Genomic DNA, 27559 nt, shown 5'->3' on the forward strand with positions numbered 1-27559 from the left:
TGCTTATCTGTCATTCATTGTTGTCGGCCCTCCTGCATATACCGACACACAAGAGGCAGGTTCGATGTTCTCGTAGCCCGTCACCAACTAGTTGGTCTCAGTCGTCGGGATTGTATTCACGGAAGCGCACTGACTACCGCCTCTGACCGGCTAAGATGATGTAAATCACTGGAGAAGTCGTCTAATGCGACAAGGCCTGGTGAACACCAGCACCCATTTTAATGGCTTTGTCACCGTTTTCAGCGTCACGCAAATCAACGATTCTTGATCTTCGCAGATCTCCTAGAATGTCCTTTCCGGAAAGTTGGGATTCTTAACAGCGAATGGCAAACTCAAAATGTCCGATTCCTTTTTATATTGGTCAAAGTATCTCTAAGCCACACCTCCAATCGCATGCCATTGGTCTTCTCCAGGTTTGCCACCTCCTGGCTTTGGTTGGCTTTTGGTGAAATTATCGTCCGACTTTGTCTAACCGGCACTGCGACTGATTGGACCTCAAGATGTACAAGAATGATGCAAGAAATTGTACTTTATCAGTTAGAATGGATTGTGTCTGCGCGTTATTATACGTGAAATCGCTAAAAGTATTGGGACGCCTGCCTTTACGCACACATGGACTTTAATGACATCCCATTCTTAATACATTGACTTTAATATGGAGTTGGCCCACCCTTTGCAGCTATGACACCTTCAGCTCTTCTGGGAAGGCTTTTCACAAGGTGTGTAGGAGTGTGTTGATGACCAGGAGAGCATTGCTGAGGTCAGGCCCTCACGTTGGACGAGAAGGTCTGGCTCGCTCGCCATCTCCGCTCAAATTCATCCCAAAGGTGGTGGTCTATCAGGTCAGGGCTCTCTGTGCAGGCCTCCACACCAAACCCGCTCCTCCATTTTTTCTGGTGAGTGCGCAGACATGTTGCCATCCCCAAACTGAAATTGTCCAAAATGGCTTTGTATGCTGAAGCATTAAGAGTTCCTTTCGCTGGAACTAAGGGGCCACACCATAATCTCCCAAACCCAACTTTCCACTTGGCACAATGCAGTCAGGCGAGTCCCGTTCTTCTGGCCATCGGATTGCGAGGACACATCAGCTCTGCTCTCGAGAGTCCAGTGGCGGGCGGTGGGCTTTACACCACAGCATCCGACATTCTCCATTGCACCTGGTGATGTCAGGCTTGGCTGCAGCTGCTCGTCCATGAAGCTCTCTCTCTACACTGCACTGTTCTTGAACTTTTGGAGGTCCCACTGTGCCCCTCAGCATGCATTGCCCCCCGCTCTGTGATTTGACGTGGCCCACCACTTTGTGGCTGAGTCGCTGTTTCCACTTTGTTGTAATACCACTAACAGGTGACCATGGAATATTAGCGATGACATTTCACGGATGGCACAGGTGGCATCCTATCACGGTGCCACGCTTGAATTCACGGAGCTCCTGAGAGCGGCCCATTCTTTCAGTCTGCATGCCGAGGTGCTCGAGTTTATACACCTGTGGCCGTGGAAGTGACTGGAACACCTGAACTCCATGATTTGGAGGGAGGGGGGGTCCCAATAGAGTGTAGCTTAGATGAAGATCAGGCCACATTTGAAGACAAACTTACACACAAACGCCGTTACTTCCAAAGGGCTCTTGCCACCCCACCACATCTCTGACCTCAAATGGATTTCTCGACTCCCCCAACGTTTTCTCTGATGAACAAACCAAAGCAGGGGTGCACACTGGGAAGCCCCAGCCGTTACAAGAAGCGCCAAGGAGAAAGCGAGGGGATGCCATGTGTTCTAATCTGACCAGGGATCAGTACCCCCCACCCCCCCCCCCCCCGCGCTCTTCGACTGAGCGATAAGAGACGAAGATGAAGGTTTGAGTCACCGGCGCAGCGCTACAGCATTACAGGAGGAAATCCGGTTTTGCGATTTGAGAAAATCCCACCCATCAATCTCATTAGAAACTTCCAAATGCACAGCGGATTTTGGTGGGGGCGGGGTGACTCAGATCCCACCCAAACCAATAAGTCACATCCAAACTGGCTGAAGGATGCGCTGAGCTGGCCGATTTGGACGTAAACATCTTGACGGCTTAAGGCTGACGGGATTACAGAGTCTGATCCCGTTAGCGGCGGGTACGGTGAGCCAGCGCACTTCACTCCAGTCGCCACACAACCCGCTCTATAAAGTCATTTTTAATAAACTTCAGCCAGGCCAGACTACAAAACTGGCATCCCAGTGTGGAAATCGGTAGATCTGACAAATGAGGGTGGTACTCCCGGCGAAACGGAAACCTTTGCATTTTTAATAAAATATATCAGAAATAATACAGCAGGAATAAAAAACCCCGGGGGGGCTGAGATATTTCAGAGGGATAGAATAGACCATCATCATCATCATCATGGCTGTCTGTCGAGTCGTCGTTGACACTGTAAGTCCATTAATAGACGTGCTGTGTGTATGCTGGTGGGAGAGCAGGCTACATTGAGAAAGGTTGACCTGGGGGCACGATGGGCAAGAGAACTGAAGGAGCAAGTGGGATGGTCTCAAAGGTGATACCTCTTCTCCTCTTCCTGATGGGTTCATCGTTGTTCAAAGTGATCGACTCCATTCAGTTATTGCCCGTCTCCAACGCAAGTATCTCAAGCTGCGTAGGTGGAACAGAGCATCAAGTGGTCCTTCCCGGCATTTCTTGGGCCCACCTTGAGGTCAAGATCCTTCAGCGAGTTCACCATACAGGACCATCGGCGTGTACCATCACACAAGGAGGGATCGTGCTCGGATTGAATGAGGCTGGCCAACAGAAGAAGACCCTTTAATATCAAAGTGACAAGCAGGTCCTCTGCAAAGTGGTCCACATTAATGAAACATGAAATCGATCACTAAGTGTTGAGACCAGGTTCATATTGGGGGGGAGGCATGCACTGGTACAGCATCTTGCCACACCCACCACACAACGAAACAACTGGTTGGCAATCCCCCAAGGCAGATACACGGTCCAGTGCCACCCTCTGGAAATGGCCCTCTATCTGCCGCAGCCAGGTGTTACGTGGGCGACCCCTTGGCCTGAGGGTGATCAACAATGAGGGTCCTGTGAGCTAATCACCTTCGGGGTAATCGCACCACATGGTCGTAGTGCCATAATTGACGCTCCATCACAATGCAAGACATGTGCCTCATTCAGGACTCTGTGAGCAACACAAAGTCAAACCAGCGGTCTGAAGAGACACACATGAAGGAGTCCAGTCCTCATCTCAGGTCGCTGATGGCGTCCATGTCTCTCAAACAGGGAGCCCCAGGAGTCTAAGGACTTGGACCTTCGTCCTTTTGCAGATATCAGGAGCGCCACACACCCCTTTCCAGAGACCTCATGACCCCCATAGGAGGAGTCACCAGTGTCACATGAATGTCAAGTAAACTTCTCGACGAGGTCAACACTCTCTGCAGACAGACACACTGCTCATGTGCCCAACAGGTCATTAAAGGCCTGGCTCTCTCACAAGCCCAGACCCTCAGACCCTTCACTCAGACTCTCGAGAGCCCCCATCAGAGCCTCCATTGACACTAACCTGTTGTTCGCACTCCTGTACGTTCTTCACCATTGGGGAAGTTGTGTGATGCTTTATCGCTCTGAAATATCTCAGAGGGGGGACCGCCCCCCTTGGGCTACAATGGTATGCACCTAACTCTCTGGTTCCTCCTCAGGGCTCCAGCTGTGGTGTTCTTCATTTTTTTTTTTTCAAGCTGAGGGGGCTCACCCAAAAGGAGGCCCCTGTGTGGGCCCACCTGTCCAGCAGCATTGCGGCTCGTCAATGTGCATTTTAGGCAATTCCAGTCTGAGTTTTTTTTTTGTTTTTTAACAGTGGTCTACTTCCTGTCACTCGGTGTGATCAGACACGGATGGACCTCAACTTTAGATTTCAGCTCACATCTCTTTTGGACGTTGTCACTTGGCTTTTTTTTTGTCCGCCATCCTCACTCTCCTTCTGCTCATCCCGGGGTCGATATTTTGTTTTGTCCAGGGAGGTTGGCTGCAGTCCCATGGACCTTCAAGTTCTTCATGATGCTTCAAGATACATCAAAGACTGTGGGAGATGGTGGTGGTCTTCTTAGCCTTTGCCGTGCTGGTCTATCGCTTTCTCTCTGATCTCCACTGGTTGTGGGGACACACGATGACACCAAACAGCAGGGTGGCGACTTTTCTAATCTCGACTGGAGACACACGTGGCACGAATTCAAGGAAGTCACTCGAATCCAAGGATGGAGGATCTTCTCGTGTCCAGAATGGCTTTGGAGGGCCGGATTTCTTGTCCCACTTGCTTTGCTCTACTCGATGACATCTCACAGGGGACAATGGCCTTCTATTTCATCACTTGAGCACTCGTGGGTACCAACATGTTTGCCCACATCCATCATGGCACCTCAACCCCCGCTGCCATTCAGGAGGTACGTTTTACAAGTAAATGTCTCAAGTCGGCCCGTAAGTAGTACGCCTTACAGACAATCGCTTGTGACAGCCGAGTCCTCACCGTGCATTAAAGCTAAAAGCCTGGACTGGTACGCCACCGATGGGCCTAAAGGATTAAACCGCGTCGGCTGGCGTAGACCCCAGCCACGTGTTCTTCTGCTGCAGTGCATTAACAAGGAGGACGATCTCCACATTAGCCTGTTTTCTGTGGCGTATACAGCATAATGCCATTAGGCTCATGTTAACGTGCCGCGTCCTGAATGATTTAATGCCCGCTTGTATCAGGTTGAGACACATTAAGCAAAAATCAGTGATAGGGAACCCACAAGCAGATATGGCAGCCACCGCAGGCTGGTGCCGTCCAATTGTAGGAACGGGGACATTGCGCCCCCCATCGGTCACAAAGAACGGCTTCAGTTCTTTACACGAAATGTAAACGACACGTAAAGGGAATCAGAGGAAAGGGGTCACGCCAACTCTAAATCGCTGCTTAACGTACAGTGGATTTGAAGAGGATTGGGACCCCGTTACACTTTACGGTGTTGTAGGTCTCATCTGAATTGGAGACATTTGCCATTTTGGCCCGTCGGTCTCCACTCACCACTCCATTATGACAAAGTGAGGCGTTCAGAAAGGTTCGCCAGTTCAATCAAAATTTTAAAAAGCGTCTTTGTCTATCTGTCTGCTTTAATGTTTCTTCTATCCGTCTATCCATCAATCTACTATATAGCACCTTTAGCCAACCCATCTGTCCTACAAAGGTCATCTTTCTATCTCTCCATCTTAGTATAGTGTCTTTCTTCTGTCTATCTAGTGGTGTCTTTTACATGTGTGTGTTTGTGGATATGTATGCCGTGGCACAGCAATAATCCAACAATCAGTTATGGATACACAAGGTCCTCTATGCTTATAAAAGTCCACACCGGTCTGCTCATCAGATCTGCTATAAAAGGTGATAATAAGACAGCGTCGGCTCACAGTGACCTTGAGGGCTTATTCTCTTCCCTTAAATTACCCAGAATGCCGTGAGAACACATTTATGAGGGACACAACCGATTGGGTGAGTTTGACTGCGACCGAGTCACTGCTCCTTCATGAGAGCGGATGGTCAGTCGGATGTCAGGTGGCACATGCCAGCCATTCAAACAGAGCAGAGGGACGGCAAAGGTGTCAGGAAGATCCGCATGTTTTTCATTTTATATAGCGTCCCTTCATAATCAATGCAATCTTAAGGTTCTTTAACAGAACTCCGTGACTGGGGTTGACATTCTCAGAGTCACGTATATAGAGAGAGAGAGACAGAAAGGAAAGTCGCGATAGATAGATAGATAGATAGATAGATAGATAGATAGATAGATAGATAGATAGATAGATAGATTTTTAGCGTAGTTGGCAAGATTAGCTAGATAGATAGATAATTAGACGTGAAAGGCACTATATGATAGACATCACTTTGTCTTTTCCGAAGCTCATACACTCATATTGCCTGATTAGCATATTCTAATTTTCCAAAATTTAATATGATTTTTTTTTTTTTTTAAGTTCCTTTGATCTCTGATCATTCAAGCACGCGCTCGGACCCCATTTTGACCCTAGATGTCCAGTCCTCTCTGAATGTCACATTTCAAATGGACACCTTGGCACTAAAATAAAGAAAACTGAAATATGACGAATGCTTCAGGAAACTTCACCTCGAAGTAAAACTGAAATCGTTTGCCCCCTAAAGCCCCCACCCCACCCTAATTTCCAGCGAGGTGTGACTCGGACGTTTTAAGCACTCCGGCTCAGGTTGTGCGTGTCAATGGTGAAGCTGATGGCTCTGTGAATCTTTAGGTGGCCTGGCATAGTCCCAATGGGAAAATTTGGTAATTGTAAGAATTAAAATCAATAAAATTTAGAAATGTAGCTATTTGGCTTTGAATAACACAATTACCAAGAAGTTGGGATTGAGCCTTGTGATTTTATATAGTGCTTTTTCATAATAAATACAATCTTAAGGTTTTTTACAGTAACCCCATAATGTGAGGGGGTGAAATGGATAGATAGATAGATAGATAGATAGATAGATAGATAGATAGATAGATAGATAGATAGATATGAAAGTCACTATATAATACACATATAATACACTATCCATATCTGGATCTAACAATGCAATTTATGACATCAGTAAGAATGTGTTATTTTTTTTTTTCCTTCTTGTTTTACTTTTCTACGGTTTCTTTTTTCTATTCGATGCCGGATGAACGGAGTCTGTCACGGCGCCGCTGCTCCTCCGTTTGAAGCCGCCTGCGTGTTTTTGCTTCTTGTCTTAAGATGGATTCGCACGTCTTGACTTCGGGGTCTTCTTTTTGTGTCCGCATATACGCTGCAGTAGCCCACCGGTAGCCCCACACGCGAGTCGCTAATCATCGCGCACGCCCCGGGCTTTTCTTTTCAGTTCAGTTCAGTTCACTTGTTCATAGCGCCTTTCGCCGAGTGCAGGCGCAGGGCGCTGTGACAATGAACTTCTCAGATAAGATGCAGTTCTAAAGTTTTACAATCCCATAATGGGCACATAAGGACCCATCGGGTCCTGTCGGGCGATGTCTTCCCCTTGTGATCGGGTGTCGCGTTGACGGCTGATGGCTTGTCACGCCGAGTCCTGTCGTATGTGTTCATTCAGTGGAGTCACTTTACACCCCGCGCTTTGAGATTTCTGGTACTTGGTGGACAAGGCGACTTTTTTATGTCAAAAAAGTGCGTGTTTCTGGAGATGGGTATTTCTGGATAGGTTTCTGTCACATATTTCTGGAGTTTGGAGGCGAAAGAACTTGCCTGCGAAACCTTCAGAGTCCCACGACTCGGGTTACTCGTTTCGTTTCATGTACCGGAGCAGGCTAGAAGCGTTCCAAAAAGTAAATAAAAAGTCATAAAAAAAAAACAAACTGGGGCAGCAAGTCGTCGTCGCTTCCACGGGTGAGCTGAGCAAGTCAAGGAGCCGCGCGACTATCAGATGGGAACTTCTCAGCCTACTTTAGCGCTTTCGTTGCGATCGTATCAGCCGTTTACAGTTCACGAAAAAGGAAGCGACCTTTAACTTGGGAGGCACCGCAAACCGCCATGTGAGTCGTCAAAATGATCATCCGCCCCCAACCCCCCTCCCGCCGCCAGCCCACAACTTCCCTCCAAACTGCAAAGCAGTGGCTTAGAAAAAGCAGGGCAGTCTCTGAGAATCAGCCGTGAGACAAATGATAAGCGCCGAGTGGGGACATTTGTATCACAGCTCAGCTCCTCGGACCCCCGGTTCAGGTCAATGGCCGGCCACTGAGCATGTAGATCAGGAGTGTCCAGCTCTGGTCCTGGAGGGCCGCAGTGGCTGCAGGTTTTCATTCTAACCATCGTCTTCATTAGTAAGCCGTTTTTGCTGCTGAGTCACTTGTTTTGCGTTCGTTTGAATTGACGTGACTCAGAGCCCCTTAGTTGTTTCTTTTTCCTTAATGAGCAACCAAACAATAATGAGACACAAAACAAGACCAGCTAACCTGAAAATAAAGAAAGGTGAAGGTCTCGGTCATGTTGGTCTGCTCAGGTCACCAAAACATCTGGACGGTGGTCTTGGAAAAAAACAGAAAATCAACAGTCTGCTGTGGCAGAACGAGAGCAGCAACAAGTCCTGATATTCAATAACGGGTTGTAAATAATGTCAAGAATTGGCTTCTTATTAAGAAACTGGTTGGAATGAAATTGGCTGGAATCTGATGTTCCAAGTTAGCTGGTCGTATGTCAGCTCGTTTCACGTCTCGCTTCTGTTTGGCTGCCATTTAATGAAGAAACAAATCAATTCGGAGGACTGAATCCTTAAAAACGGGGCTATTAGAATGAAGGGAAAAGGAGTTCGTTAGCAGTGAAAACTCATTAGGAAAAGTGTTAGAATGAAAACCTGCAGCCACTGCTGCCCACCAGGACGTCCCTGGTGTAGAGTTTGCATGTTCTCTTTGTGCGTTTCCTTCAGGGAGCCCACCGCCGAGATGTGATCGCACTGAGCAGGTGCCCCCTGATGGACTGACCTGCTGCCCGCTTTCAGCAGTAGGCACAGACCATATAAGCAGGTCCATAGGTGTTGAGGGTTGGGGGGGGTCGGGCCGCTTTACTGGATACGTGAATTTTCTCCATCAGTTCAAAGAGGTTGACTTTCAGTCACCAGAAGTTCACAATCTGCAGAGGAATCGTTGGAGGGACAGACAAAGGGACAGACAGGTGACTATAACTGGAAGGATAAGGAACAGACGAGCAGACAGACTGGTGGGTGTATGGAGAGGGGCAGACATGACAACAGCAGAAATGGATGGGCAGGCGAACATACAGAGGTTTGGAATGAATGGGGGTCCGGGTATAGACAGATGGATGGTTGAGCACAAAGATGGCTTGAAGGATTCATGAATGGGTACCTGGGACAGCTGGATTAAAGAATGAGTGCGTGTGAATGGATGGGGGAGCTGGAAAGAGAGATAGAGAGAGATGGAAGGGTGGAGAGAGGGAGAGAAATAAGAAATGGATGAATGGACAAACTGATGACTGTGCATAAACACGGAGGGGCATGCGAGTGGGCAGGCGAGCAGGCGGCTGCAGGGGACATCAGATTCGTGAATGAATGGTGGGAGGCGGAAAAACCTGCAGAGGGAAGGACGGCTGAGCAGATGGACTGGTGGCTGATGAGTGGGTAAGCAGATGAAAGGATGGATGGATTGAAGTGTGGAAAACAGGAGAGGATGGGCAGATGGAAAGACAGAAAGAGGCAGGGGGGTGGACAGAATGAGGGCCGTGTGCATTATGTATACATGAATGGTGGTTAGTGACAGACAGACGGACATGTGAAAGGTTGAGCCGCTCAGTTGGATGGATGGATGGATGGAGAAACTGATGAGTATCTATAGACGAATAATGAACAGATGATGGGGCAGGTGAGCAGACAGTTGTAGGGGAATTCAGGTTTATAAATGAATGGTAGGAACACAAATGACCTGCTAGACAGACAGACAGACAGACTGGTCCATGGATGAATGAATGGGTAGATGAGAGAATAAGCAGATGAAAGGATAGACAGATGGACTGAAGGAGGGTAACATGAATGGATGGCAGGGTGGACAGAGAGAGAGATGGATGGATGGATGGATGGACAGACTGATGACTATGTTCATTATTTATGCATTAATGGTGGGTAAGCAGATGAACTGGCAGACAGATAGACAGACATGTGGATGGCTGAGCTGAGCGATTGGATGGGTGAATGGGCAAACTGACGCCTGTGTATAAACATGGAGGGGCATGCGAGTGGGCAGGCAAGTGGGCAGATGAGTAGACAGCTGAAGGGAAATTCAGATGTATAAATGAACAGTAGGAACACAAATGAACTGCTAGACAGACAGACAGACTGACTGGTCCATGGATGAATGAATGAAAGGGTAGATGAGAGAATAAGCAGATGAAAGGATAGACAGATGGACTGGAGCGAGAGATGGATGGATGGATGGATGGATGGACAGACTGATGACTAGATTCACTATTTATACATGAATGGTGGTTTGGCAGATGAACTGGCAGGCAGATAGGCAGACATGTGGATGGCTGAGCTGGGCAATTGGATGGGTGAATGGAGAAAGTGATGAGTATCTATAGACGAATAATGACCAGATGATGGGGCAGGTGAGCAGACAGTTGTAGGGGAATTCAGGTTTATAAATGAATGGTAGGAACACAAATGAACGGCTAGACAGACAGACGGACAGATGGAAAGAGAGAGAATATGGGCCGATGGATGGACAGACTGATGGCTATTTCCATTATTTATTCAGGAGGGTAACATGAGTGGATGGCAGGGTGAAAAAAGAGAGGGAGAGGGAAAGGGAGAGAGGTGGATGGAAGGAATTAATAAATGGGTGAGTCATGACTGGGTGGCACGATGGCACAGTACGGAGACCAGGGTTCGCTTCCCGGGTCCTCCCTGCGTGGAGTTTGCATGTTCTCCCCGTGTCTGCGCGGGTTTCCTCCTAAATTCCTAAATTGTCCCTGGTGTGTGCTTGGTGTGTGGGTGTGTGTGCCCTGCAGTGGGCTGGCACCCTGCCCAGGGTTTGTTTCCTGCCTTGTGCCCTGTGCTGGCTGGGATTGGCTCCAGCAGACCCTTGTGACTCTGTGTTAGGATATAATGGGTCGGTCAATGACTTAGTGAGTGCTGACTAGATATAAATGGATGGCGTGAAGGTGATCAGACAGTCGGAAGTATGGAGTGACAGAGACACCAAGGATCAATCAGACAGGCAGGCGAGCGGACAAATGTCAGGGAGCTGAGATTTCTACAAAACTGATGGTTAGGCAGACGGACAGATGGCTGGTGGAGCAGACAAACCAGTAGATGGTCTAGTGAGTGAGTGAGTGAGTGAGTGGAGGAAAGGAGAGATGGATAGACTGTAAGATCTGAATATGAGAGAGTGAGATAGAGAGAGATGGACGGACAGACTTCATGAATGGATGAAGGTGCAGACTCACAACTCCGTATAGAGGGCTGATGAACAAATGAGCGGAGGGGCCGTCCCACCAAGCGATAAACGAATGGGCAGAGGAGCAGGCAGACGTTGCAGAATCCAGACGGGTAAATGAATGGCGACAAAGCAAGTGAGCTGGCAGACCGACAGACAGACAGACAGACAGGTGGTGGAGCAGACAGACTGACAGATGGTCTCATGAACGGGCAAGTGGGCGAGCAGGCAGATGGACTGAATGGGAATATGAAAGGAAAGGAGGGGTAGAAGATGAATGGGAAGAGTGATGAAGACGAATCAGTAGGATGACAAGTCAATGGCTTACTGGATGGATGGATGGATAGATGGGCAGGCTGAAGGATGAATCTGTGGACCCCTTGCGGTCACTGGATTTTGTGAAGGATACATTTTTTCCAAATGAATGCAGAATTTAGGGAGTGAGGGTGTCCATAACGAGGCAGACACCATTCATACGCTTCTCATGACAAGTGAGATGACGGACTAACGACACGCAGTCTGCTATGGAGGCACATCTTCATTCACGGACCCCTGCCAGCCACAGGTACTACCACTCGCTTAATTTCACTCCCAGCGTCCACTCATTTTGGGTTCGTAACGTCGTGTTGAAGTCCCCCAACAGAGGAATGTGCCAGACCCACCACAACCACCTAAGAGACGGGCTATAGGAGGGGGGCCGGGGTCACTTATAGTAAATTTAACATAATGGCCAGCAAGCCCACTCAGTCTATTTCTTCTTGGAGGGGGTCCGGGTGTGAATCCACCCCTAGCAGCATGGAGTACAAAGCAGGGACCCCAGACCAGTCCATCACACTGGCCTAACGCTGTGACCCACTCCCTCCAGTTAGCCGGATATGAAAGACTCAGGGGACGTAGGAGGGAATTAAAAAATAAAAACTAAAAGACAAAGACGGGGGGGAAGGTGTAGAACCTTCTGGCATTCAAATTCCACGCGGCCCCCTACCCCCGCCCGCCCATCCAGCACACCACAGAGATTACGATTTGCAAATCGGCGCTCATTTTCATGGTTATCGGCCACGAAGCAGGAACTCCCTCGCGCTCAGCTATCTCGATCAAACCTGCGGCTGCTCTACTTTCCTCGCTCAGTCAACAGCTGCGTGTCACGTAAACGGGAATTTGTGACCCAATCAGGCGCGGCGCTATAGATTTATTAAAATAACATGAGTGATAACATGCTAATGGGTCCCTGAAGAATTCCGCAGGTAAACATTACACAACTGGCCAGCCATGAAATGCGGTGAGCGACACGGACCTGCTCAGGGACTGCCGGCCCGTCCTAAATCATCGGCCCCCTCGGAAGACCTGCTGTTGGCCTCCTAACAAAATGGCCGACTGTTCCTCCATAGGGTGGGCCCGGAGCTGAAAGTGAAGGAAAGAGGACAAGACAGGACAGTGAAAGGACACTCTGGGGGATGTTGAGTAACCTGGAGGAGGGCAGACTCGTGTGTCTCATCCTTCTCGTGAACCTTTACCTTCACGCAATCGTTAAATAAGAATGCGAAACTCAATACGGTGAATACATCGATAAAGAGGAGCGAGCAGTGCGAGCGCACAGACGAGTGCAAGAAAGCAAAGGACGAGCAAAACCTGAACCACAGCCCCCCCGGTGGCACCAGCATGAACTCCCTGAAGTACCTCAGCCCCCCGGTGGTCCCGCATGTGGAATCTGATCGCCGTGAAGACGACCACACGCCGCGTCTCCGCTTATTTCTTACGTGCGGGGGCCTTTGGCACCTCCTGCAAGGGGAGAAAGAATTTTCCATCTTATCTGTGTACAGAAATAGAAACTTAAAAAGTAAATCAATCGATCAAAACAGGTCTGGACGCCGTTTGTTTTGTCTGTCCGACACAGCGCTGTGCCGTTCCACCGTTTCGCCAGCAGATCGAGATGGCAGGACGGAGCTTGTCGGTGTCACGGCGCAGGTGATGAGCCTCGGAATGGGGCCAACGAAAGGAGGGGGGGGGGGGTGCAACAAAACTGAAGGACGCCTTATACACACTATGGGGGGTCGGGATGGGGGGGATTTAAACAAAGCAACATCCGTCCATCTTCAAATAAAATAATATTTAGGCAGGTCCAAGTCGGGGGTCCTTCAAGAGCTCATTAAATTGGTGCGCTTTGTTCAGAGAGCCAACCCCACACAAGGCATCCCTCCTGGGGTCCCAGAGTGAAAACTTGGGGTCCCACTCTGCACAGCACAGGAGGCAGCGGTCTTAGAAGGTCAAGAAAAAAAAAAAGTGACAAACCGGGCTCCTCACTGCAAGGGGGTCCCTCCTTCGATTGGGTGGCTGTGACTGCGACCGAGTCACTGGTCCTTCATGAGACCGGGTGGTCAGTCAGACGTAAGGTGGCACATATCGGCCATACGAACGGAGCAGTGGGATGGCAAAGGTGTCAGGAAGATTCTTCAGAATGCGATTCACTCAGGATCAAACGGTCGGTGGGTCTGAGCCTTGTGATTTTAAACAGGATATCATCTTAAGGTTCTTTACAATACCCCACCTGATACGGGGCAGGGGTGACTACCTCAGATTCACATACCCACTGAATAGATAGATAGATAGATAGATAGATAGATAGATAGATAGATAGATAGATAGATAGATAGATAGATAGATAGATAGATAGATAGATAGATTTTAATGTTAGCATAGTCGGCAGGAAGAGATAGATAGATAGATAGACAGATAGACAGATAGACAGATAGATAGATAGATAGATAGATAGATAGATAGATAGATAGATAGATAGATAGATAGATAGATAGATAGATAGATAGATAGATAGATAGATAGATTTTTAGCGTAGTTGGCAAGATTAGCTAGATAGATAGATAATTAGACGTGAAAGGCACCATATGATAGACATCACTTTGTCTTTTCCGAAGCTCATACACTCATATTGTGCCTGATTAGCATATTCTAATTTTCCAAAATTTCATGTTTTTTTTTTTTTTTTTAAGTTCCTTTGATCTCCGATCATTCAAGCACGCGCTCGGACCCCATTTTGACCCTAGATGTCCAGTCCTCTCTGAACGTCACATTTCAAACGGACACCTTGGCACTAAAATAAAGAAAACTGAAAAATGACGAATACTTTAGGAAACTTCACCTCGAAGTAAAACTGAAATCGTTTGCCCCCTAAAGCCCCCACCCCACCCTAATTTCCAGCGAGGTGTGACTCTGGTGAGACTCGGACGTTTTAAGCACTCCGGCTCAGGTCGTGCGTGTCAATGGTGAAGCTGATGGCTCTGTGAATCTTTAGGTGGCCTGGCATGGTGGCGTGGCGTGTTCGGACCCCGAGAGCGCACACAATGGACCGTACACTTTTCGTCGGTTACTCCTGATGCCACTGCTTTGCAATGCAAATCTTATCAGGTGTTTATCTTGCAAAGTATATTTGAGTATTTTGACATTTCATTTGTGGCGGACCGGATTTCCGCGAGTAAATCAGATGTTTTGTGCGCTCAGAGAGAAGGTCATAAAGTTGTCGAGGTCCCACCTATAGTTCATCAGGTGTCATAACAGGGGGGCTGCGGGGGGGCCACACTTGCCCATAACCAGGTTGCATTTCAAAAGATTTACGACAAGCAAGGGATTTTGATTTTTTTTTTTTGTAACACAGAACCTGTCATTTCAATCGACCTGTTTTCCTGTGGAGTTCTAATTCTAATAAATAAGAAATGAAATAATGAATAAATAATTATTACAAAAGCTATTTGAATGCCCTCGGGGTGATTACCCAGTCCACCTCATTGCTGCGTTATGTCACCAAAGTCTATTTATAAAAAGGCAGTTCACTACAGTCACGTCTCAACCGGCTGTACGCGTCGCTTCAGCACAGCACACAGGATTTACTTCTTGCAGGGTTCACCCCGTATGACCCCCAAAGATCTGGAGATCCTCCACCAGCCACCTTCTAGCAGTTCATCAGCCTCACTCTGCACGTCTTTGAGCCCCCCAAACTCTCAATCTTCAGGCTGATTTTATTTTTATTTTTTTTTTTTTTGTCACTGCATCAGCACCAACCTTGGGAGAGGGAGTGACGCTCCGCCCCTTTTTTGTGACACACATGACAGCTGACATGCAAACAAACAGAAACATCTCGTGGCTCCTGTGCGGCTCCGCCGCTGCTCTGCCCGTCGCTTTTGCTCTTTTCCGTTCACGTTTATTGCGCTCTTTCTCTTTTCATTGCATGTTTATTGCTATGTCAAAAGTTACAAACCAGAAGATGAATCCAGACATTAAAATATGGTTAAAATATTGTCAACTTAAAGAACGATCGAGTATCAAACCCAAAAATGTGAAGTCAAAAAGATCAAAGCAAAGAGTCTGGATCTGCTTCACCCACAACCATACAGCAGTGCCGACCAGAGGACTACAACTCCCATCAGGCATCAGGACTGTGCTGTGGCTGATGGGAGGCTGCCTGATCAGCCTGACCATGTTGGATCAACACATAAAATCTGAACTGGAAGACCACCAGGAGTTATTATTATTATTTTTTGGACTTTGTCCAATTCCATCGCCTCGCTGGATTACGGCTTCTGTCACGTTTTTGTCTCGTGGTGGGTCGTCATCTTTAGCCAAACTGTAATTCCAAAATAAAATCCACTCCTCTGTTTCTTTGTAATCTGAAAACTTTTCTGAGAACTCGACAGATTCACACAGGGTGTGCGGCGTTACTAAACCCCAGCGTTTTCATTCGTTCCACTTTCCAAAAGGAACCAGGGAAAAAAAATTATCGTTTTTGGGGAGATTTGTGACGAAAAAAAAATCATATGTAAAATGAATTACAACATTCAAAACGTGCCGACGGGTCGCAAAAAAGTTGGGGTCGCCCCTCCTTAATTCTCAGACAAGACACAAACTCAAAATCAGTGCTCGGGGGCACAAAATGGAAACAATAAATAAAGCCACCTTCCTGGCTTCAACAAAACTCTTGAGAGCGGGACGCTCCGTTCCTTCCAGAGTCCAAATGAGACGCTGGCCGGCGACCCCCACGGCTGGAAGAGGTGGGTCTATTTTTCCCCCTCAAGTGGGTCTTTTCCTGCTGCTGCTGCTGCAGAGGAGAAGAAAAAAATAAATAAAAAAGATGAGGCTCTTGGCGACAGCGCCCCCTCTCGCCACCCTGGGGTACTGCATGCCTGTGAGGAGCCGGGAAGGAGCTCCCCTGACGTCAATGTGTGACAAGCGTTTGAAAGATTTAGACGAGGACAGGCCTTTTGGCCCAACAACGGTTGCCAGTCCTCACCTAAAATATCATCAAGTCGAGTTCTGAAGGACCCTAAACACCTCCTGTCTGTCCTGGTCACTGATTCCACCTGTCTACGGTTCTCTGTGTGAAGAACAAATTTTCCCTTAAGTTTCCAGCCGTCATCCCCACGTTCTTTTTGAGCTCATTTTAAAGTATGCCAGTAAGCAGGATCAATTTCGGGAAAATCTGGTGGATCCCAACCCGGGCTCTAATGGAGTCAGCGGTACCGCTTCTGGACTACAGGGGCCACTGTTGCTGAGTGCATCTCATCTTCCCTCTGCACAAGTAGGATGCCTAGCCCCACCCACATTTCCCAGACCAGGCTCCGCCCCTTCCACTTCAGGCGGCGTCTCACTTTGGACCGTGTGCTCGACGAGAACGGAGCTCCCACTAACGGGACCACTTCGTTAGCAAGGCTGATGACAGGCGATCCTAATTTTGCACCCAGAGTGCTGGGTTCTTATGTGGCGATTAAACGGGGGTCCCAGCTTGCACCCCAACATTCCCTCTGCCTGTCACATCAGTTGCTGTTATATGTTGTGATGTCATATTGTACACACGTCACGGCTCTCACCAGGAAAACAAGATGAGACGTTTCACATAACTGTGTGCAATGTCGGGCAAGAGCAGCGGTGGCACAGGGCCACTTGGCCTTGCCAACAAGTAGATTGTCACCATAGCTGCATTTGTCGGGGGTCTCAAAACAGTTCAAAACAGTTCAAATACAGCTATCAGCAAAGCACCGAATCTTTATAAAATAAAAGACTGATTCTTCACAAAACCACAAGGAAGCTCCGTGGAGCACAAAGGGCACAATGGAATTCCACACAAGAAGAAGGAGTCCCAAAACAGAATGTAAGTTATGGTAAAAATTCCAAACTACACAAAGGGACCAAAAAAAAAAAAGCACAACAACTCACCAACCCAGGAGCCGCGAGGAACTGTGTGAAGACCCTCCCGATTTATGGGGTGGTGATTGGCAGGTGGCTCCGCCTCTTGGGGGTACCACACTTACAAACTACCCACAACATAACAAAGGCAGCTTATATACATAAATCGACACAATCGAAAATAAAGAATGATGTGCATAATCAATCAAAATGAATAAAAAGACGTAAAACACGAATTTGAACCCAAGCCAGGAGACGAACCCCGGCAGAGACCCGACACTGGGACTGTCTGTCCAGGAATTTACTGTTGAACTACAATGAAGGGAGGGAAACAAAACCTCCAGTCGGCAACATCAATACAATCAGTTAGAAAAGACAAAGTCCAAGCCAAAATGGTCCTGGTGGCCTACCCTTCCTGGACGCTCTACAGTGGAGTGGGTGCTGACCGTCTAACCTGACAGCTGCCCTCTTCTGTTGGGCAGCGACCCCCCTCAGGACGTCCAGCGTGGTGCAATAGATTCTCCCCCTTCTTGAGCAGCGAGACGAGTGACAGAAAATCAAAAAGCATTAGCACCAAATTCTACAAGCAGAGGCGGAGCGGCTCCCTTTCACTCCCCCGTCGTTACAGTCAACCAATAAGTTAACACCTTCAGCAAAACAAAACAACTTTCAAGGGCAAACCGTTTTGTTTTTTTAAACGTGTCGACTTTAACGTTACATAACATTTTTGAATTGCGTGAAAGCTCTAAAACAGGCAACCTGCTTCACCCCGACTCAGTACTGCCCCCTGTCTGTGTATCCGGTGACAGCCCTCTCCAAGGTTAGCACCCACCTTGTGTTATGCCACACAGCCAGTTTAAATTCCTTTTCCGTTTGTGTTTTATCCTCTAAATAATATTGTTTAAGTTTATATCGTTATTTATATCTATTATTTGTATAATTGTGCATTATTTGTCGGTTTTGATTACTGTTTTGTTCCTACCCCTGAGAGTCTGTTCTACCTTGTTCTTTGTATTTTGCATGTACTTCCCCAAGAGGTGTGGCCAGCTGTCAATCACTGCTGATCGACTGCTCCCAGCCCCATAAAGGCTCATGGGAAATGCAGTCCCTCATGGTGCACCACACTGTATGCACTTGGGGTCAGTGAATTCTCCTTTTCTCCCATACAAAGTATAGCAAAAGTATTGTAATCGTCCAAAGATTCGATGTTGAGATTTTGATGAATCTCAACGTTTTAAACCTCCCTGAGTCCGAAAATACCATTTTTGGAATTTGTGTGTGTGCCTGTCGGTGTGTGTGTGTGTGTGTAAGCACAATAACTTGAGTACGCATTCATTTAGGTCAACCAAATTTTTACAATTATTGTTTCTCAGGATTTTCTGGTTATTTTATTTAGCCCTGCTTTAGCACGTTGACTGCCGATTAACTTTATTGGTACTTGGTTACTGTGGATTGCCTCTTTTACACGGCTCCTTTGTGCCTCACTATATTTACCCTTTTATTGTATAAAGATTCTTCATTGCTGGATTCCATGATCCAGCCGGAGGTTTACGGGAGACCCTCCTCTTTATTCTGGTGATATTTAGAATTGTTTTGCTGACTCCCGATTAGCAATGGAATGAAAACTGTCGTCACAACTCAAGACAATTCAGGTAGCATTTTGTCTGAATCGTCCACGTGAAATTTCCAACTCTGATTTACGCAGAGAGCACATGAACACAGCGACTGTTCACCGATGTTTAAAGATGCACCTCTGCAGCCCACAGCCTAACCCCTGGAATCACGAATAGGTGGACTTGACACAAAATGGACATCCAATAGAGTCCAGCCGCAGACCACCTCCACTGAAGAGGTGCCCGCTTTAAATGCTACATCAGTGACGTCACTGCTGCAGTCACGTGCCCTCCGACGGACGGTAATTATGAGTGGCCGAGTCGGAAATAGCAAAACGCGGAATTACAACTCACATAATTCAGACATAAATAAGCTACACGAATTTTCCGATCTGTAACTTAACGCTGACGCTTCCCATTAGTTTGGTGTTTAAAATAAAGCATATAACCTGGTCAGCCTGAAATAGCGTTTCTGGAGTGTAATTCGTTGATTTTGCTTTTTACTTCCACAGAAAAAAGTGTTCTTTATCTCTAATTGTGTTTTTTCGTAGACCAAACAACCAGTCAAGCTCTCATTTTTACCAATATGAACAGACCTAGGGTACGTGAACGCAGTACAGTATTCGCTTACGATCTACGCTGTGGGAGGAGTTAACGAATAATGACGACTGTCGTGTAAAACCATGTGACATAAGCGTGCGATCCAATTGGCTGTTCAGGGCGCTCCAGCGGTCTGCACTCGGAGGATTCTCAGTGGGTCCTCCAACCTTCTTGAGGCTCACGGTGGGGTACAGAGATAATTTCTCCCAAAATTGGCCACACGGCAATTTTTCAAGCAAATGAGTTCGCTGCCAGCATGGAGCGCCGTGTTATGAAACTCAACGCGTCTTCTTCTTCATCATCTTCGGCAATCCCACCAAATGGCGGACGCATCCTGCTCTACATTCTTGGGCTGTTAGTAGGAATAAAATGAATGAAAAATCAACTTTTCTGCCATTCTATGGAGCTCTTCTCGTGGCTTTTCGAGGGGCCCACAATTCGCAATTACTACACGCATAGAATCTGAAACAAAGCAGCGCGCTTTGACCCCCCAACCACCCCAATAAAACCCGCATTGTTATCAGCTCAGTGAATATATCGCGTATTCATGGCATGGTGTTGACACGTTCAATCCGTTTTTATATAAATAACGGATGGGCAGCAAATGAGCGCGCAAATTGGCTTCACTCCACCCAGCAGTGAGGGGCTTACTTGGCTGACTTTTGGCTGTTTTAGCGTTCCCTCGAAATATAAGCATATAGTGTCAGGCGATTCAGATTATTCACATTTCTGCTAGTAGTAGTAATAACTTTATTATAAATGATGTGCTAATTTCACGCTGGCGCGAGAGTGCTAAGAATAGCAGATGAGCCCCTCATTCCTGGGCCGCGGACTCAGCGCCCACCGTGCCCAGGCACATTAACTGCAGCGGCACGCACGCTTCTGTGGAGGAGAAGCTGACATTTCATTCACTTTCCCCTCCTTATTACGTAAATATTGAGTCGTTTTATAATCCTGCAGCAGTGAGGAGTGGAAAGCACAGAAGGAGCGCGGAGCCTTTGGAGCGCACGGCACGCTTTGGGTTTATTTGAGTAACAGCGGGTTTTGAAATGCAGAGATTTGGACGCACTTTTGAAAGTGGCTTAGAGATGGTCGTTATATAACATTATATTATTATTATTATTAGTGTACGGCTCATGCTTAGTCTCTGTTTTAATACTATGCTTTTACTATATCATCCTGAAAATAAGAATGCGAATCATTCAAATTCAGATATTACCTGAAAGAATAAATCATCGACTGCTGTTCTTCTTTCATACTACCGTACAGAACACATCCATCCGTTTTTAAGGCAGCTTCTCCGGGGGGCAGCTGGAGCCCATCTTAGCAACATACAACGCAAGGCGGGAACAACACCTGGGCGGGCACGCGCACACACACACACACACACACACACTGGACAGCTCATTTGAATACTATTAAAAAAAAAAAGTGTCAAAATCCCAAAATAATTACAAAGCATCGATGACTGACAGCCACAAATATATTATATATATTTATATATATATATATGACCATCAATTGTATTCTGGAAGAAAAAAAGTGGAACAGCTGTTTGTGTCGGTGAACAGAACGACACCGAAACGACTCGAGTGCCCGTCAGCAGAGCTCAGAACGCGAGCGGCCGGTGAGGAGAAACGCGTTAAACTCGGCGAAGCCAAAGCAAAGCGTCTGACTTTCAGCGGCTACACAGATCAGGGAAAAAACCGCAACTGCCAGCAGCCCCTCACGCCCACCCGAAGTGACAATTCACACAGCAGATATACCCGGGGCTGCACCCTTAAAAAATGCCGATGCTAAAAGAAATGGCCCGGTACTGGCTGGTGTGGTTCCTCGTAGATCAATTGCTTGACTAAACCATTTCATAATTTGAAGGGTCCTCTGCATATAACTTCGGCTTTTTGGGCTTTGAAAGTCGTCCTTACATGTAGACAAACAGAAATGTCAAATGTCTACTAATAGGCTCGGAGGACACAAACCTGAACTGAGCCCGTGTGACTGGGTGAGAAAAGAAACCTCGGTGGCATCTGAGTGACGTGATCCGTTTACGGTTATTTAAACATCTAAAAAATGAAAAGCTCTTTCTGGAACCTTCATGTGGATGGTGCTTTAGGGAACCAAAAATGGGGTTAGTGTGGCATCGCCCTGAAAAACCAAAGGGGCGCCTTTATTTCTAGGAGTGTATTTATCTATTATATAGCGCCTTTCACTTCTACCTACCTATCCATTAAATAGCGCCTTTCAAATCTATTTATCCATTACATAGTGTCTTTCACGTCGATCTATTATGCAGTGCCTTTCATAACTATTTATATATTTATTATATTGTGTTTTTCATAATCTACCTATTCATGCAGCTATTATATAGCGCCTTTCTTAACCATCCAATCATGTTACGTCTTCATTACATAACGCGTATATGTATTGATTATATGCCACAGTTTATATTAAGAGTGTACATCTATGTGTTATATAGTGCCTTATCTGTCTTTCTTACAGAGCGCCTTTCAGTATCTATCTATGCAAACAAAATATATTGAAAAGTATATCGAAAATTATTTAAAACACACTATAAGTATCGATTATATATCTCAGTCTGTCTTAAACGGAGCCTTACAATATCTATCTGCCTATATAGTGCCTTTCATATCTATCTATTAATCTATCTTATATGGCGCCTTTCAATAACTATTTATCTCTCTGTTTCTCGAAAAATGTCATATCTCTCTAAAAATACATTTTAAAATATATTGAAAAATATATTTAAAATAGATTACATAAAGCGCACTTTATATGTGTTGCATATTGCCGCATGTCATATTTTTAAAAATGTGTCTATCTGATGTGGAGCGTTCCAATATCTATCATATAGTGCCTTTCAAAAGCCATCCGTTTAAAATGTTACATCTTTTTAAGAATACATTTTAAAAAATATTGAAAAATGTATTTAAACCACAGCGCCATGTACATGTATTGATTGTATGCTGCATTTCATATTTAAGAATATATCTCCCTGTTTTCTATGCTGCCTTCAACATGTTTCTATCCACATACTAATATTAATGATGGCGCATTGTGTTTATATAGCGCCTTTCGCATGCTCAGCGCTTCACAAATATCCGAAAAGGGTACAAAAGAAACAGCACAAAAATAAAATTATTAACAGAACCAAATCACAGGCTGCTACAAGAAACACAAAGCTCTGAATTAGAATAAGAAACGACAAGCAGGGGAAACAAAACACAAATACAAGACCACCTGCCCGTAATAGCCGAGAACCCCGAGCAGGCGACGCCATTCGCGTGAGGTGACACGTACAGATATCATCGCGCGACGTGGTTTTGCTGACCTCCCAGTGTTGTGGAGCAGACCCCTCACAAACATACCCGGGTCTCCGCTCCAATACATTCCACCCCGTCTGTGGCTAAGCGTTTTGGGGGGATTGGGGGACGGGAGTGTGAAAGAAAAAGCAGGGAAGCCCCCGCACTAGACTCTGAGTTGACGGACCTCCTATAATTCCTGCGGTCTGAAGCGGTTCGCCCACCGCTGTGAGTCGACGGCAATGCGATAAACTCAAGTGCGATTTGAGTTTAAAATCCGGAGCAGTCAACCGTAAGAAAATGTCAAGCGCTTAATCCACATCAGGGGTTGCAGCCGCAGCCTAATCCTAATCTGGGATGGGGAGCGCGTAAAGAAAAGTAAAGTAAAAAGAAAATGGCAAATTCCCCTTCAGCACAAAAGAGGATCAGATTATTCATGAAGTGTCTGCCACTTTGAGGACGATTTTCTTTAATAAATTAAATTGTACAAAATATAAATGAGCGCGAGAGCGCCGCGAACAGGGTGTCTTTCAGTCCGGGTAGTGCGCGTTCACGCGTGTGCGCCGCCCGTCATTCCACCTTCAAGCATTCAATGGCGTTCTGCACACCTGCGGCTGTGACGTTTAGAAGGTGCGCTCCTGCGGTACGTAATCCAAGATTATAAAGACAGACCGACCTAAATATGAACAAAGGGGCATTTGTCAGAAAACTGAAAGGTGATTGTTTTAATGTAATTAAATGTATGCAATTGTTAATATTTAAGAATTGCCGTTCACCCACATATTTTCCGAAACCCCTCTTCACCCGTCTATTCCGTCTATTAGTCCTACTGATAGTTCAAGGGGAAAACTCGGCTTCGGAATGTAAACTGTCAGTGGATGAATGAGTTTCGAAAAATGGATGGAATGAGACGATTGCGCCCCAAATAAAAACTCAACGTTAGCACAGCAGTTCAGGTTATTCTAAGCCCTGACTTTTTGCTGTTTAATTTACCGCATGAATGTAAATCATCCTGAACGCGCACCAAACCTTTAAGCCGTCGTGTCCGTCAGCGGTTTATCTGATCGACTAGTTGAAGGATTGCATTCGAATATTTTCTGCGGTGGTCTCAACCAAAGGCGGTACAATAAAGTAAGTCTGATTTATTGAGTTGCGTTCGTTAATCGGGCGCCCCGCACCAAGTTGTTTAAAGTCAAACAGGAGAGCGGCGGACGGGCAGCACGGTGGTGCAGTCTGAGGCGGCCGGGGTTTCCGTTCCCCTTTTTCCCCATTTTTCCAAAAGACAATCACATTTGGTGGACTTGCGATGCTTAATGTGTGCTGGCGGGTGGATGAGTTGGAGCCCACCATGCACAAAGACCCGTACAAATAACAGCGCTGGTTCCTTAATAGCATTTTACTGGGCGGTGTGGATTAAACCCTCTCTTGACAATGTACTATTTAAGGGGGGCTTTGCATATGGAAATTGGATGTTTGGGTTCAGAAAAGATTCCTATGTGGACAAAACAGAAATATCTAAAGTCTTGTAGACCACCTAGCCGGATACTGAGGGACCGTGAAAACCTGATCTTGAACTTTTAACAAACATGGAGCGAGTGGACTTGTCACAAATATGTTCTCATCTGTCCAGTTATGGAGTCTCTCGGAGGATCAAAATAAATTCAAGTTCTTTCTGAAGCCTTCAAGTGAATGGTTCTTTTGGGAGCTGCAAATGGTAGACACACCCAGTGAGGAACCATCTTAGCACTTTTATTTTTAAGAGTGTGCAGTAGAGTATCCTGCCTTGTGCCCGATGTTTGCAAAGATGGGGTCCAGCTACCCAGCAATGTTGCTCTGGATAAGCAGCTTAGGATGATGGATGAAGTAGTGAAAGATGGATGAATGGATGGATTGAGTATTCCTTGTGCATAGGTGTGTGTTCACCCTGCAAACGACTGGCACCTTGGCAAAGGATTTTTCCTGGCTTGCCCTCAATGGGCTCTAGATATACCTGCAGTGTTGCCCTGGATGATGGATGAATGGATAGATTGAGATGTCCCCATGCATAACTGTGTCTTCACCCTGCAATGGGCCGGTGTCCTGTCCAGGGGGTTGTTCCCATGCCTTGCACTTGAAGCTTACTGAGATACGCTCCAGCTACCCCATAATATTGCTCAATATAGGTGGGCTAAGAAGATGGATGGATGAAAAGATGGAGAAGACCCATACGAGTGTGTGTTGTTTACACCTTGAAATGGGCCGGTGTCTTGTTCAGGGACTGTTCCTGTTTTTGCACCCGATTCTTGTTGAGATGGGCTTCAGCTGTCCCACTCTGGATAAGTAGGTTAGGAGATGGATGGAGTTGTCCCCATGTATAAGTGTGTCTTCACCCTGCAGAAGACTTGCGTCCAGTCCAGGGGTTGATCCCATGCCTTGCACTTGATGCTTAGCTCCAGCTATACCCCATAATGTTAATCTAAATAATTGGGCTAGGAAGATGGATGGGTTAATGGAGATGATCCCATGTGTGTGTGTGTTCACCCTGCAATGGGATGGTGTCCCGTTCAGGGACTGTTCCTGCTTTGCACACAATTCTTGTTGAGATGGGCTCTGGCCACCCTTCTATGTTGCTTTGGATAAGCAGATTGGAGAAGATGGATGGATGGAGTTGTCCCCACGCATATATATGTGTGTGTGTGTGATTCAGACTGTAAAGACCCAGTGCCCCGTTTAGGGATTGTCCCTGCTTTTCACCCATAGTTTGCTGAGATGGGCTCCAGCTGCCATACACTGTTGCTCTAAATAGGTGGGTTAGCAACTGACCCCATATGTGTGTATGTTCACCCTATAAAGGGCTGACGTCCTGTCCAGGGATTGTTCCTGCCGTGCACTTAACGCTTGCTCCAAGATTGGCTCCAGCTGCCCCGCGACCCTGCTCTTCCATAAGCGGGTTTGAATGATGAATGGATGGATATAAAAAAACGAGTGAAATACTCAATGATAGAAAAGAATCGAAACACTTTAACAATAGCATGAAGAAAAAAAAAAAGAAAGGAGTGGAAGATCGGCTTCTATGCGACAGACGTCTTCATTTACGAGGCTAGGGGGGCTGCACGGGGGCTCGCTTGACTAGCCGGCCGCTGGTTCGACTCCAGTTCACACCTTCACATCTCGTGGCTATGCGCCACCGCAGCCTTACACCGGGAAAGATTTTGTTTTATTTATTTGTTCATTTATTAGGGTGGCACAGTGGTAGCTCTAGGAGACCCGGGTTCGCTTCCCGGGTCCTCCCTATGTGTGGAGTTTGCATGTTCTCCCCGTGTTGGATAATGAATGGATGGATGGATGTCCCTTTATTTATTTATTTATTTGCATAAAAGGAATGGGCTGTAAGAGCGCAGACCGCAAAGCTCAAGCCCGAAATGACAGACGGGACGGTCACAAGTGGAGGCTCTGAAACTTTTTCTTCCTGATCCACGAAACGTCCAACAGCGCAGAGCGACACCCGCGCCACTCTTGTCATTTTCAGCCTAATAACTTTTCACCTTAATATCGTAAATGAGCACAAAAGCAAAATGAAATACCAAAAAAGGGTCGCGATTTACAGGGAAACACAAGTTACAAATTAACTCGGTCAGCAGGTTGCTTCGAATGCCAACTGTGCAAAAGCAGTTTGAGAGTGCAAGGAAAAGATAGAAGTCGGTGCTCGTACCTTGTAGACCTCCAGGTCGACGGACGTCCGCGACATCTGAAAGGTGCATCTTCTTCTCCATTCACCGCCAAGACTGAGGAGCTCTCAGGTAAATCCGTCCCGAGCCACGGAGGAGTCGTAATCCAACGCCAGCGCAGATTAGACGTAAATGTGTACCGGAAAAAAAAAAAAAAGCGAAAGGGGTGGAGTTTCGTCACAGGCAACTCAAACGGGGACCGAGCGAGCCCCCCGCCACTGCCGCGATGTCCATTGAGAAAGAAAGAAAAAAAAGAAAAGAAAAACGCGCGCGGCGAGGAAGAGCGCAGTCGGAGTTGAAGCTTCAGCCGTCTGCAGCCGGACTGGACTGTGCCGTCGAGGGTGGGGGGATGGGGGGTATGCAGAGGGACGGGATTGCCAGTGACGTCACGCAGCCCGCGCAGCCAGATGCGTGAAAAAAAAAAACCGACTAGAGGAGTTGATGTGCCAAGAATCTCGCGGGAGGAGAGTGAACTCTAGTGGTCAATGAACGGCACCTGGAGGCTGAAGGTCACGGGTTCAAAGACCTGGAACACTCGCTTTGGGCGAAATGTCAATTCTGTCGCACAATTTTCTTTTTTCTAATATAAGAAACTCTGCCTGCAGCTTATTATATTTTTTTCTTCCTTTTTTTTTTACTTAGCCAAAAAAAAAAGAAAAGGGAAGTCACTCTGGGTGTCAAACTTAAACCACCAGGGGGTGACATGTCAAGGAGCGTTGCATAGCACGGGACAGCCTGGTGGCGGAGAGGTTAGAACTGCCGCTGCATAGATCTACAGTCTGGAGCTTGAACCCTGTGTTTCCCTAATGAGGAAAAAAATAAAAATCATGGAGAAACTCTTTCTGTTACACTCCGACGTTTAAGACCACCTAGAGCATCACTAGTTTTAGCACTTATTGGGGGCTTAGCACCCCCTATGTTAATGCTTGGACTGGAGTGGGGGTTCTGTAATTGAAGAATGGGGGTCCCATTATGGCAGGAAGGGAAGCTGACGTCTGGAAGACCACTGGAGATCATGACATGGGGGGGTGATGCCCTCAAAGATTGTGGGCTGGACGTCTAAGATTGGGGGCTAAAACTCTGGCAGCCCCCATGAATGACATCACTGGAATCCACTTGTGTGGGTGTTTTTCCAATAATAATATGAGTACATTTTCTTTATCTAGCG

General features: G+C 46.8%; 1 protein-coding gene across 1 annotated transcript in view; it reads right to left on the reverse strand.

The window, feature by feature from the left end:
- Window positions 1-26730, reverse strand: part of LOC120517762 (glucagon receptor-like) — a 199094-nt gene extending 172364 nt beyond the window's left edge. The window contains exon 1 of the mRNA XM_039740234.1: window positions 26376-26730. The gene's annotated coding sequence lies outside the window, so the exon portion shown is untranslated. The remainder of the gene's footprint in view (window positions 1-26375) is intronic.
- Window positions 26731-27559: the final 829 nt, after the last annotated feature.

Source organism: Polypterus senegalus, chromosome 17 (genome assembly GCF_016835505.1).
Source record: "Polypterus senegalus isolate Bchr_013 chromosome 17, ASM1683550v1, whole genome shotgun sequence".
Classification (NCBI taxonomy): Eukaryota; Metazoa; Chordata; class Cladistia; order Polypteriformes; family Polypteridae; genus Polypterus; species Polypterus senegalus.